Source organism: Ostrea edulis, chromosome 7 (assembly GCF_947568905.1).
Source record: "Ostrea edulis chromosome 7, xbOstEdul1.1, whole genome shotgun sequence".
Taxonomy (NCBI): domain Eukaryota; kingdom Metazoa; phylum Mollusca; class Bivalvia; order Ostreida; family Ostreidae; genus Ostrea; species Ostrea edulis.
In genome coordinates, this window is record NC_079170.1 from 80,050,497 (window position 1) to 80,065,118 (window position 14,622).

A 14,622-nucleotide genomic window follows, 5' to 3' on the forward strand; every position below is an offset into this window, starting at 1 on the left:
AAATTCGTCCAAGGATAGAACTGTATGACAAACGGGATGATTTCAGCTTCTCCATCGTCAACTTCCCACATTGATGTAGCAATATTCCATTATCACCTGCATATGGTGTTTATATATCTCAACTGATTCGATATACAAGAGCTTGTTCTTGGTATAGTCAGTTTTAAAATCGAGGTAAGAAACTGACAAACAAGTTGATGGTACAGGAATTTCAACAGTCTCGATTGAAGTCAGCATTTCGCAAATTCTATGGTCGTTATAACGATCTAGTTCGTCAATACAACCTCGCATTGGGTCAAATGCTGTCTGACGTGTTTCATACCGAATGTTAAGCCGTTCTTGGTACACTGATTTTGACTGCGGATAAGTCCGTTTACCTGATCAGGATATGGGGCTCACGGCGGGTGTGACCGGTCAACAGGGGATGCTTACTCCTCCTAGGCACCTGATCCCACCTCTGGTGTGTCCAGGGGTCCGTGTTTGCCCAACTATCTATTTTGTATTGCTTGTAGGAGTTATGAGATTGATCACTGTTCGTTATCTTCACTTTGCATGAGGGAGATAATCCTTAATTTTGAAATTTCTAAATTTTGTCCCAGCAATTCAATATACATCCGTATTTTCAAGCTAGTAACGAAGTACTTAGATACTGGGCTGTAGAGACCCTCGGGGACTAACAATCCACCAGCAGAGGAGTTGACCAAGGGGTCGTAATGTAAAACTTATATGATAACAATTTTGATGTTCCTGATGCAGTTCTTCACTTGATAAAAATAGTAAATAACGACAAAATACTATGAACTTTCTCCGCGATACAGCTAACAGAACCCGTACGTTGTGACGTACTTTTTCATTGTGACGTCATATCGTGCGAAGTGCACGTAGGTCCTGTGAATTTTCTATGATAGCCTTAACTGAGCTGGGTATCGTTAGGTCGAATGTTGTCTGACGTATGTCATAACGACTAGTAGTACGTTCTTTACACACTGAGTTTGACTTCGGGTTACTCCGCTTTCCTGATCAAGATATAGGGGTCACGAAGTTTGTGTCCAGTCAACAGAAAATGTTTACTGCTTCAAGGCACCTGGTCTAACCTCAGGTATGTTCATGGGTATAAATGAGGTTGATAACTGTTATCTTTACGTTTTCATCCACCCATACTACACAACTAGTATTTCAATATGATGAATTTAGTTTCACATTGTTGATCATTTTGTTTTAAGATAGTTTTTGGTTATTAAAACAAGCATAAAATTAGCATCAACTTTATTAGAATTTATTAGCCTAAAAAAGTTTTGGGGATTGGCCAATTTTATCCTAAATATTATGTTTCTCAGACACTATCGGACATGAATTTCCTGAGAACAAACAGTTGTTTTTTTCTGATTTGTCTTCACTTTTACAATTAGTCAAGTAGTATCTCAAAAAGAATTACGAAATGGGGTTAAATCTGAAACTACGCTGACTTCTCCATCTCCAACTGAATTTTAAGAGGACCAGCCATCAGAAATAAACTATTGACATTCCTATATATTAAATCCTCATACATTCTGAAACCATTTAATAACTTTCAAAGTGATGATTTGACAACGATGCTGATTGGTTGCAAATTCGTTTGATTTCGTAGTAAGAAAAAAAAAACCCATTTCGTTCGGAGTTCATCCGTACTAAGTACATGGGATTACTTTTCTCTGGAATACGTCTTCTCCGTTCTAATGTTAGCACTATTTATAGAACGATAATTTCTACACAAGCATTGTAAACGGAATGTATTCGTTTGATGCTACCAAAGATAAACACAACCAAAAATATGAATAAAATACAAATTAATTTAAAGAAATATCACACATAGACTTAATGATGACGTGGTAGAATAGTTATATTGATGGCGTAGGACACTGAGTGGTAGAAGCGATTATGGTAGAAGTAGACAGCTTTTAAACACGAGTTCCCGGTATGTATCGTCTGTTTTAGGAGTTCGATAACAAGACGGAACAACTGGTGACTTTTGATTTGCGAGATATCAATGAAATTGGACTGCGTTATATGGGGCTCAGTCAACGAGGGGCATCTCGATGAGGAGGTGTTGAACTTTTGACTTGATGATGAAGTGGAGCAGAGCCGCATTCCAACGTTCCTACGGCATGACCGGTGTTCAACGTCTCATCGAACGCAATGCAGCATACACCCAGTCAACAATTGAAAAAGAATTACCAATTGGAGTGAAATCTGAAACTACACTGAATTCTCCATCAGAAGTAAACTATTGACATCCCTATAATTAACTCCTCAAACAATATCAAATCATATTTTGAATTTAAAAGGTTTATTCAGCATAAATATACTTCTGACATTCCTAAATTATTTCTTTCAAAATTCAGCATCACAATAGCATATATTCTCAATTTTTTCTGCGATAGGGGCACAAAGGTACTTGAAATGGTTATCTGAACGTTTGATTTTCGCGCCACCGCTTGGAATGTTATGTAAACAATCTCGTATATCGCCAATAAACGTCTCCATTGCGGCAATTATGCTGTGTCTCAGTGTGTAGTGACTCTGGATGACACAACTTTTCAACAGATTCTGAGTTACAACAAAAATGGATCATCGCTATGAAGAGAATCGACCCCACAATGAAACGTTATGGAGTCCTAAGAAAGATGATGTTGTTCGCCATTTACATTTTGGGACAGATGGGTACAGAACTGCCGGGCTAATAGGTACTTCTAAAAGCAAATTTTATTTTTATTCATTTGATTTTTTATTTCCTTATGTATTAATTTTGGTGTATTATTCAATTAACATCTGCATATTCAAGTTCGCGCTGTTTTGTTTTATCTTGTTTATGATTCAGTTGATACTCATGCAAGTCCTTGAAGTATAGCTAACGCCTCAGACAGTACCATACAGATAAGCTTTCTTTATTTATCAATAGCCATATTTAATGGCTATCAAAGATAGTAGAAACAAGTAGGTCTAGAAAGAAATCACCCAGTACATTGAATCCGGTTTTGTTCTGAATGTAATATCTGAATGACGGGAACTGTTTGTATATATATATATATATATATATATATATATATATATGTGTGTGTGTGTGTGTGTGTGTGTGTGTGTGTGTGTGTGTGTTTGTATATATATATATCACTTATATGACAAGCCTCACGTACAATTCAAAAGTCCCCTCCTTAGGACAAACAAATATATATTATCCATTATCCATTTTCCGTGCTACGCATTCAAGTATATCAATTAAAGAAAAGACACACAATTGTAATTTTGTTAGTCAATGAAAACATAATTGGTATCAGACACTCAAATGAGGTCAGCCTGCCAAATATGGTCTACAGGGTGTAATGTTTCCCATGGAGCAATACCAGCTACAGTCAGACAGTGTGCCTGCCATCCGTCCAGAGTTTATAAGTTGAATACAATATTGACAGATAAGGTCCTGGAGATGTGGTTGGTGATTCTGTGGTCCTCTCAATTCTACAAAAAAAAAAAATTCAATTGATATTTTGTAGAACATATATTTACAAAATTGAATGCTGTTTCATTTTTGTTTTGTAGATGAAAGTCTAAAACATAAGGAAAAAAATTCTCATGTTTTTTGTTGTTGTTGAAATTATCGTACCTGTTGGTCCTCTAATGTTGGTACTTGAAGGGGGATGTTGTCGTCGGGGACGTCGAAATCTACCTGTCAACCAATGTAGAGCGAAATCAATGTATAGATATAAGCAATCGATTCATCGATTTTCCAATAATCAAAGTTGAAAAACTGCATGATTTAAAATATCTGCATCTCGATAATGTTCTTACCTACGGTTTGAGTGTCAACCTCGAACAAAACAAAGCCCACAAGAACTATTGTCACGTAAAGAATCCTCCCCATGTCGAAGAATACCAACAGCTGTATTCACTGAACTTTTAAAATAAATTCACAATTACCACACTGTATTGAAGCAAATGGTTTGAAATTGACGTTTTTAACATGCAATCGCTGTTCTCAAACCCTTATGTCTTCAGAAATAAGGCAAGAGTATGTTGTAACAAGTAATTATGATGCATCTATAAATATCCATTGGAATACTACAACAAGCGGAAGAAGAAATGATAAAATCCATACAACAGAGACATTTTATACACAATCAATCATAATGTGAATGATTTTCCAATCTGTGGAAATATAATTTATACGATAAATTCCAATTTTCAATGTTCCATGGGGCGCACTGCTTGGTATTACCTACAATCTAAAAGTCTCATATTGAATGACATAAAAACCCTTTGGATTGTACGACGAAATTTTCTTTTGGTATATAATTATTGATATCAATCGATCATTTGAATTGCAGCTCATGAATATTCGATTTTCTTTAACACTATTTATATTCTTTACCATGTAAAATATTTTGATTTACAACTTTATGATTCATTCTTGGATTTCCCTACTGATAATTAGATGATCAATTTACCGATGTAATTTTCTCTGTTCTATTCTAGTCATCACAGTCGCATACAATGCATCATATTAAGAAATTATATTTGTAATATGTTGATTGACGCCATTCGTTATCATTGAGTATTTCTTTTCCGGCAATGACACATGGTGATTTTGATCAGGTCCGAAACAAAAAAAGCTGTTTAACTGATTTTATTTCTTAAATTGCACTTTCCTAAAACTTCCCCAAGATTACTGACAGCGTCTCTTAATTAATTCCAAGATTGTTTTGGTATAGTTTGGGTGAAGAGGTGGCAAAATCCGCTGATGTAAATTTACAGGTAATTGGTTGTTCATTGCACTTTGTCAAATCAGTTTACCTGTCAATGACCTTATAAGATGTACATTTCTTTGTATGGCAATGATTCTCGTGATGAATGAGAAATATTGAAAGTTCACAGAGGAGTTGAACATATGGCATGGATAAACAAAATTTAGATAAATAAAATATTCTGAAACACGGTCGACTAATGAACTAGACAAAGAAAACCAGCCAGCAATGTAGCAATTAAAAGTTATTATAAATTGAAATATTTGGGCTCCCTGAGTTTTGAACCTTTAGAAAATGAGTGTTTTCAGGTCGTCAATTTCAACTCTATTACACAACAGTAATGGCATACCTTTGTGGACTATGGCCGAAATACAAAAGCATGTACATGTAGGACGACATATTTGGTATTTTAGTATACCATGATAAGACAATGAAAGGTGAAGGTAATAAACAGTGATCAATCCCATAACTCCTATAAGCAATGCAAAATAGAGAGTTGGGCAAACACGGACCCCTGGACACACCAGAGTTGGAATCAGGTGCCTAGGAGGAGTAAGCATCTCCTGTCGACCGATCACACCCGCTGTAGGCTCTATATCTTGATCAGGTAAACGGAGTTATCCGTAAACAAAATCAGTGTGCCAAGAATGTATTGTATGTCACTTGTGATGTCCCTTTACCTTGAGTTTTTATGTAAAGGTCAAATAATATAATTTGTTGGGCATTTTGTTTTGCGGACCATGACTTTTTTTGTCTTTTGGTATATGGTAGTGATATTTGATTTATAAGTATACCACGACAACACAGCTTGTCGTGTGCCATTGTTGATAACGTTTGATATTGATCTTTTATATAAAGGTCATATAGAATTTTGGGGCATTTTCTGATTCCGGGCCCTAACTGTTTTTGTCTTTCGACACTTTTGACATAGTCCTTTTAAATTTGGTATATTGGTGTACTATTATAAGACAGTATGTCATGTACCACCAGTAAAATGAAACAGGCATATTGTAAAACTTATACGGTACCAATTTTGATGCACCAGATGCGCATTTCGACAAATAATGTCTCTTCAGTGATGCTCAACCGAAATGTTTGAAATCCGAAATAACTATGAAGTTTTAGAGCTAAATATAGCCAAAAATGCGATAAGTCTTCTTAATCTATATCATTTAGTTTAACTTTCAACCTAACGATCTTGATATTGGAGTACAACCTTAGTGCCCCTGTATTGTCAGTTTTCTTTACCCCTGATTAGGTTAAATGTTCATATTTCAGCAACTATACATGTACTGCTAGTATTTAACAAATCTAGAATAGGAAATCCACCTCCCTAAAATGGGTCACTGTTGACTAAATTTGACTACTTAGGCCAATATAAACGTCATGCATCTGAAACTGTTATGTCATAAGTTCACTTTACTATCATATGTTTACAACACTCTCCCTTGGTTGAAACTCCTATACATATTGGTGTCTAATATGTACTGTAACTCTTAATTTTCCACGTTTAAGATGATCCCTAAAATGTTTTTAAAAAACTGAAAAATGGAATGAGAGACATCAGTTTTTGTGTGCGAAAATAATTCTTCCTAGCTTCAACAGTTTTTGAACATGAATAGACCATCTATAAAAAAAACCAGGCAATGACATTTGGACAAAGGTCACTAAAGGTCATTTTGTAAAGGTCAAAGTAATTCCGAACATACACCTTACATATGAAAATGACTTTCATAAATCTTGGCACTAAACACTTTACAAGTAGAAAAATGGCTGAGCACTAAACATTTCTTTTTACAAGTAGAAACATTAAAAATCTCATATCTCTTAAAACATTCACGCATAATACGAAGTAGTTCATTGGTTACATGTACTTAGTGAAGCCAGTTTAACAATCATTCTTGGTTTTTTACCTTTAATATATCGTTCCATACACAAACTTTAAGTATACCACACATTAGTAAGCATGTAGTGACCTCCGGAGGTGCATAGTGTGTGAAAGTTTTTACCTTTTGATCTTTTATAGTGAGATGTTATTGAAACATCTGTTCTGTTTATAAATCTGCTCTGCTTATATGAGTTATGAGATTGATCACTTTTCTTTATCTTAACCTTTCACTGTTATGTTTTCTATGTAAAATTCTCTAACACTGTCGTCATACCACTTGTTTAAATGTCCTTAGAAACTTTGTCTGTTTATATAACTGGCCTGTAAAATCTTATTTGTTAAACTGTGCTGTAAATCTTTATTTGTTTAACTGTCATGTTAATCTTTATTTGTTTATTTATTTGGCCTGTTAATCTTTATATGTCTTACTGTCCTGTTAATCTTTATATGTCTGACTGTCTTGTTAATCTTTATTTGTTTACCTGTCCTGTTAATTTTTATTTGTTTAACTGTCTTGTTAATCTTTATTTGTCTATTTATTTGGCCTGTAAATCTTTTTTTGTCTAACTGTCCTGTTAATCTTTATTTGTTTAACTGTTTTGTTAATCTTTATTTGTTTAACTATCTTGTTAATCTTTATTTGTTTAACTGTCCTGTAAATCTTTATTTGTTTAACTGTCCTGTAAATCTTTATTTGTTTAACTGTCCTGTAAATCTCTATTTGTTTAACTGTCCTGTAAATCTTTATTTGTTTAACTGTCCTGTAAATCTCTATTTGTTTAACTGTCATGTAAATCTTTATTTGTTTATTTAATCGTCCTGTTAATCTTTATTTGTTTAACTGTCCTGTTAATCTCTATTTGTTTAACTGTCTTGTTAATCTTTATTTGTTTATTTATTTTGCCTGTTAATCTTTATTTGTTTAACAGTCCTGTAAATCTTTATTTGTTTAACAGTCCTGTAAATCTTTATTTGTTTAACTGTCCTGTAAATTTTCATTTGTTTATTTAACTGTCCTGTATATCTTTATTTATTTAACTGTCCTATATATATATTTATTTGTTTATTTAACTGTCCTGTAAATCTTTATTTGGTTAACTGTCCTGTTAATCTTTATTTATTTAACTGTCCTGTAAATCTTTATTTGTTTAACTGTCCTGTTATTCTTTGTTTATCTAGATGTCCTGTAAATGTTTATCTATTTGACTGTCATGTATTTTTTTTATTTATTTAACTGTCCTATAGATCTTTATTTGTTTAAATAATTGCCCGTAAATCTTTACTTGTTTAACTGTCATTGTTTAACTGTGATGCAAATCTTTATGTGTTTAAGTCGGGTTTTTTTAACTGTTCTTTGAGTCTTTATTTGTTTTCGGCCAGTGTGGGAGTTAACGTTGAACAAGCTTTGTTAAGGTCATTGAAGGTTAAATGAATATTCAACTGACATTCATGTGCACATTGCCGAGAACCGTGAATTATCAATGTAACAAATTTCTGTCTATGAATGTTATAAATAGAATGAAACATGTACAGTATTTACGTGATCTTAGCTATGTTTTCATTTGTTAAAGGAAACTACAATAAAATATCCTAATCATCTAAAGTAGAATTAGTCTTCTTTAATGTAATGAGAGTAATACACTGTACTTTTGTATTTTCACCTATTAAATGTGTTTCCATTTCCCGTATCCCGTTTTATATATGAACCACTTTAACGCTTAATGAATGCAGTGCTTTTGAGCACTTGATAATTCTCTAAAGTGTTCTACATTTGTTGCAGTGACAATATAGGCCCGTATATATCAATATCACATTATAATCGTTAAATAATGTTTTTCAATCATGAATATAATCATGCATCTTAAGTCATCGTCGCATTGTTTGGAACCCTTCAATATCCCCCGATGGGGGAAGGGCGCCGTGAATTGTATTGGTATAAAATTTGTATGTTGTGGCATGCACGGAGGACATGATAAAGATATATATTTGTTTATGAAGCCAAGCTTGGCTTTTAATTTCAACGTGTGGTCCCTCACAATAAGAAAAAAAAAAAACCAAAAAAAAACCAGAAGACGGCTGGACACAGAATCGTACTTCGAAAAAACAGTTCAGAAACAGCGCACAAGCACTTATTATGGACAAAACATCTAATTAAGGTTGCAAAGATGCTTACATGAATGAAACAGCTTATATATGGTGTAATCAGCATCTCAGTAAACTCATTTTACGGAAATCTGCAGCTATTTTAATTGCCATCAATACTTAATGCATCTGATCATATGCAAACAATTGATTTTCACGATAATTTGCGAGTATCCTATTATTAAAGATCAACATCACCCCTTTTTCATTCATTACTAATTTATATAGGTTTGTGATCTTCGGAGTTTAGAAGTAGTCATGAAATTTGAATAGTTTACTGTACGTGTTTCTTGAGTATCCCCTGATATTTCACGAATATGATTAATGTAATGGTTAAACGCAAGAATTAGTTTTAATTAGAAAATATTCTAAGGTAATTAATCTTACATGTACAATACAAAACTTTAGTAGAACTTAAGCAAGCAATCTTCAGAAAACGTTGCATTTTCCTGAGAGATCTTGAAATGTTTACTAAGACTTCCCAGAGAGTATTTACACGTCAAAGTATGGAAGCTGTATGATTTAAAAAACGTTTTGGCTCTATTTAATACACAAGTCAAATTCTAGTCTGGTCATTCATGAATGTGTTGATTGCTAGAAATGCATCAACGTATTGTTAAAGGTAAACGATGATGATAAAAAAGCATGCAATTCCTAGTTATGTTTGAACTTTCACCCTATTTTGTTTTGTTCATTTCACGAAAGGTTAAGATAACGAACAGTGTTCAATCCCATAACTATTATAAGCGATACAAAATAGAGAGTTGGGCAAACACATACCCGTCGACACACCAGAGGTGGGATTTAATATAAATGTGATCTATTTGATATTTCTTTTATGTATACCATAATACTCAAACAAAGATGATATTGAAGTTCACATTACTATTACTTTAAGGTAAATTGCTATGGCATATGGAATTATAGAGTTGTTTCTGTATTTTAGATGCCTAAATGTATCTTGCATAACACCTTTCCGGTGTTAAACGCATTATATTTATGGCATGTCATTTGTTCACCTCGATGACATTTTATACTTCATTATTCATCGTAAGGGGTAATATAATGCACAGGTAAGGACACCTTAAGGAAAAAGGAGACTAACTACATTTAAAGTTGATATTCTATTTTATCTGAAAGGTTTTGTTAATGCAATGAACTATCAACTATCGATTCATTCATAAGAGTTTCAATTTACTTCTAGCTAACAAAAACTGGCTTGCTCCTCGTACAGTGTATGTATAATAGAAACAAATGACAACTAGTTTCCCGAAACTGCCCCAGGAAACACAAGATGTATCTGGTGGACAGAATTTATTGAGGTTTACACTATAGATCTATAGCATTAGCAAACAAATCCCATATTTACATAATACAGTTGTAACAAGTCAGCTGACGCGTCACATTTCACATTATACCATAACAAAAACACAACAGTCTGGGTGTCTAATTGGGAGAATGGATGGTATGACTGCATTGCAAATCCGAACCAGGGGGATCACCGGATACCGACATAACAATGTAGAACGGGCAAACCGATGGCGCCATGGTACACACAGGCACCGGAAGTCCAAATGCGTGTATGACATAATGGACTTGGAATGGTTTTGGACCTACATGATGTCCCTGTTCCTCCGGGGGATTGCTGCTGGGTAATATTGCCGGTACTTCCTCGTACCACACACGGCACTCCAGACACAGTATCCCCTCCATTTAAAAGAGGTGGAGATGCTGAGGATAGTGATTCTCCAATCCATATTTTACTTTGTACCGTAGACAAATTCACTGACTTAGAATGGCGACCAGCTTCGCACACTGACAGCCCTCCGTCGTAACAGACAGATGGGGGAGGAACAACAGGCCAGATGAGATCCAACTATTCCTTTTTATCTCCCCTGGTCCGCCAACAGCCATCGATATGATGGACTCGCCATGACCCGTGTACACATTTCACAAAAGTAAATTTCAGCCCCCACCCCCAATGCAGGGAGTTAAGGATTAAAAGAACTTAATGACCCGAGACATATTGCACCACCCCCGGAAGCGGTTAATACTTATATTAACTGATTAAATCGATAACCTAGTACATGTATCGCAAAAACATCGACCCCTGTTAAAGTGAGTTAGGGCTGACCCCCCCCCCCCCCCCCCCCGCCGATAAAGTACGTTAGGGCTTATATCAACTTAATTAGCGTTGTGTTAGATCCTGGACGAAAATGTCATTGCCAGAATTAGACAAGTGAATTCCATCGTGCTTAAACAAATTGTAATTAAGTATTGAGATATGGGGGTGGCTAATGATGGATCCCCCTACCTCTGCAATGGCAGCAGCCGCTTTGTGGTTGACCTTTTTTCGCTTCTGATCAATTTTCTTATTTCTAGCCAGAGGCACACCGTGCCAAAAAGTATCGGCAGAATGTTGGACCAGATAAGTATGGTTTGGGGCATAAGTGCATGATACCTAAGAAACGTGCATTGAATTTCCTGCCCCAGAAATTTGCTGTTTAGCTCTTCTGAGACCACATCATTTGATCCCAGGTGAACCACAAGGACATCTGGGGGTGGGAATGATTTAAGCAGATGAAGGACGAAGGGATCGAGGTCATGCCACTTCATTTCACGCCTGGCGCGCCACTGGACTGTTGTTTGAAGACCCAGGTTTCTCCCTCCGTGTTAACTCGCATACTCACCTGCCCAATATGGAATTGAGGACCCCATGATCCAGATGGTTTTGTTGTCTAGAATGACTTTGTATGGGTCAGTGAAAGTAGTATATTACTAAACTGTAGAGAAGGCAATTGTATATATGCCATGGGTAATTATATTCTAATGTATGTGGTAAATGCATTTGGTTTCCATCGACCGGATTTCATTATCTCAGAATCAGAGGCCCCTCCTAAAGCCTTGTCAGTGGCCCTGCCAATTCTGAAGCTATGTGTTGCAAAATTACCCTGAACTCCAGCAATTATCAAAGCTTTTTGTAGAATTGCGCTGAATTTGTATCTAGTAAGGGGGCTGCATCACTATGCACAAAAAATGAACAAGACGGAAAGGTTAGAGGTCTCAGGCTCTGGAACATGTGTAGTGCCTGCACTGGGCATTTTGACTGGAATTTGGGTTCCCTCTTAATAACTAAGGTGGTTTGGTGCCCTGTTTGGTCGGTTAAAAATATTGACTGGAATTTAGAATGAAAAAACTTCCTCATACCGCACCACCCCCCACCCCCGAAAAAAGTTTCCCCTCAGATGATGTATAAGGCGGTAATCTCCGTCCTTTTTGGCACTAAACCTAGTGGGGGAAATTTGTATGTTATTAAAGGGTGGTAAATCAAAAGGACCCTTTACACGCTGCAGTTCCAACTCTTTGCTGATATTTTGTTTAGCTATGTGTGGGTTTTGGATGATACTTGCAAGATTTTTTGAATCTCTGAGGTTGCATGGACCCGTATATTGAATGTGAAAACCATTACTAAAACCGTTGATGAGGAATGACCGTTGGCTATAATGTTTGAGATATATATTTAACTTATTGGGATCAACTGGAGTCTTGCCCAAGGAGTTACGTCTGAGATTTTCTGCATTTATTGGCAGGATGGTATCCGCCATATTCTCTGCATATGTGGTTGAATCGCTTGGTGTGTTAGAGCTGCCAACATTATGAAATGGAAAATAGTAAGGCGAGGCCCCCTGCCGCTGGAGATCTTTTATGAATAAAGATATAACCTGAGCAATTTTAGGCATATTTCAAATCCAAATTTAATGAATTTAGACATACTAATTGTTATGCATTTTACAACTGCAGAAGGTCAAATACATCTTTTATCGATTTTATTTTCTTGGGTATAAAACCTTGTTACTTTAGTATACTATATAATTTTATTGTTACTGTGTCGGTTATCATGGCAAGTTTTTTAATGTCATTTTCCCCGCCGTGAAAAATGTTGAAGTTTGTCAAACAGATTGTACACTTATCATACAAACTCCCCCCTTTCTGACTTAGAAACGAATAGATGTTTACAGTGTACTTGCATGTTGTTCTTTGAATTACTGGCTCTATTAGGTTTTCTTCTTTGGTGGAGTATTGTTGTTATTTCCATCAACACATGCCTTACGCTTAGTAGCAGCTACCATGTTGTTTAGTTTAAAGCATTAAAATGATCAAGATTTTGTATACATATATACTATGCAAACAAACGTAGTAACGACTATGGTTTGTTTCTTATAAAAGTAAAAACCAATGACGGACAGCTATAAAACTTTCGAAATGTCAAATAAGCGAAAATCGGAAAATATATAGTGAAATCGTAAGGCGTATTTTCGGCCCTAAAATCGTAAGCCTTACGCCAAAATCGTGAGGGTTGGCAGCTCTGGTGTTATCCCCCGCCTGTGATTCGGCCAATGACGTCTGACGTGGGTGGTCTGTGGTGCTGCTTAGGGGGCGAAATCCGAGTTCTCGGTCGGCCCCGGCCTCTGGAAGGGGACATCCTCTGCTCGGCTGCCTTTCTTTTTGAAAGGGTTCGCACTTTTCTGCAAATTGGCAGCATGATTGGGAGGATTTAGACTGGAAAATTCTCTGAGCAATTTTTGGCTGCTGATGTTTGTCGATGATGCCGGAAAAGGAAGCGTAGGGCAAATGAGGTTAGACAACTCATTAAGGGATTGGCTGTGCTAACCTTAAGTTGTATTTTAGCTTATTCCACTTAATATCATGAATTGATGACGGCCGGTATGACAAAAATACACATGCTATATCGTAAATTGATAGAGATTATTTTGATACGAGGATAAAATAATCAGCATTACTTCAGATAAACACTATACAAAGTTATGCTTCCTTAAATCGCTGTACATGTACTAGAACTTGACATAGCGGTGCATACAGAATAACCATTGTTTACACAGATTAAATCTAGATATTGTTTGACTATGATGTAATTTTGAAACTGATACCCTTTCTGTCTTCTTTTGCCACCAAAAAAAAAAAGAAAAAAAAAAGACAAAGTGAAATTAATTTATGTTTTTCTCCTTTTTCCTAATTACTATTTCTCAAGATGAATTTGAATGAAATAAAAAATGCGATCGGACCTGATAATGCATGTGTGGCGTAAAGATTAAAAATAGATATTCAATGAGAACCATTCTGTATTGTGAGTTAATGTGATTTAAATCAATACAATATAAATCATCTACCTAGGTCCGACGGTCCCGAGAGTTCAGTAGTAGAACGTTCGCTTCGTAACCGGGAGGTCGTGAGTTCGAGCCCCGCTCGTGCCATGATCACGTCAAAGCTTAGACGATTAGATAGGTCGTGATTGTTTCTTCGCCTAACCCTCGGTATTCAGAAGTGAGAATCACGGGCCATTCGGGTAAAACCTTAAAAACGGAGGTCCCGTGTCGCAGCAGGTATTGGCACGATAAAGAATCCTCACTGCTATGATCCTGAGCACTAAGCATATGTCTAAAGTTGTGATAGTTCACCTACAGCTGTTGACGTCTAAATATGAGTGAACATTCTGGACGGGACGTGCCACCAATCAACCAATCTATTTATTTAGGTCCTGTATTACTGTGTGGTAAATTGTTGTCTTTTTGGGCGACATATCAATAAAATATTTTCATATCTTAAATACGTTTGATCAGATATCATGGTGCATGTACCACACAGTGATGATCAATATACTGAACCCGCTAATGATATATTAAGATGAATTATGTGCATGAAAAGGTGAAAATAACGAACAGTGGTCAATCTCATAACTCCTATAACTAATACAAAAGTAGGAGTAGGGCAAACACTGACCCCCATACATATCAGGTG

At 35.8% G+C, this 14,622-nt stretch overlaps 1 protein-coding gene across 1 annotated transcript in view; it reads left to right on the forward strand.

Annotated features, from left to right (window-relative positions):
• LOC125654447 (N-acyl-phosphatidylethanolamine-hydrolyzing phospholipase D-like) overlaps window positions 1-14,622 on the forward strand; it is a 142,777-nt gene that overhangs the window by 108,009 nt on the left and 20,146 nt on the right. The gene's annotated exons all lie outside the window — the stretch shown is intronic.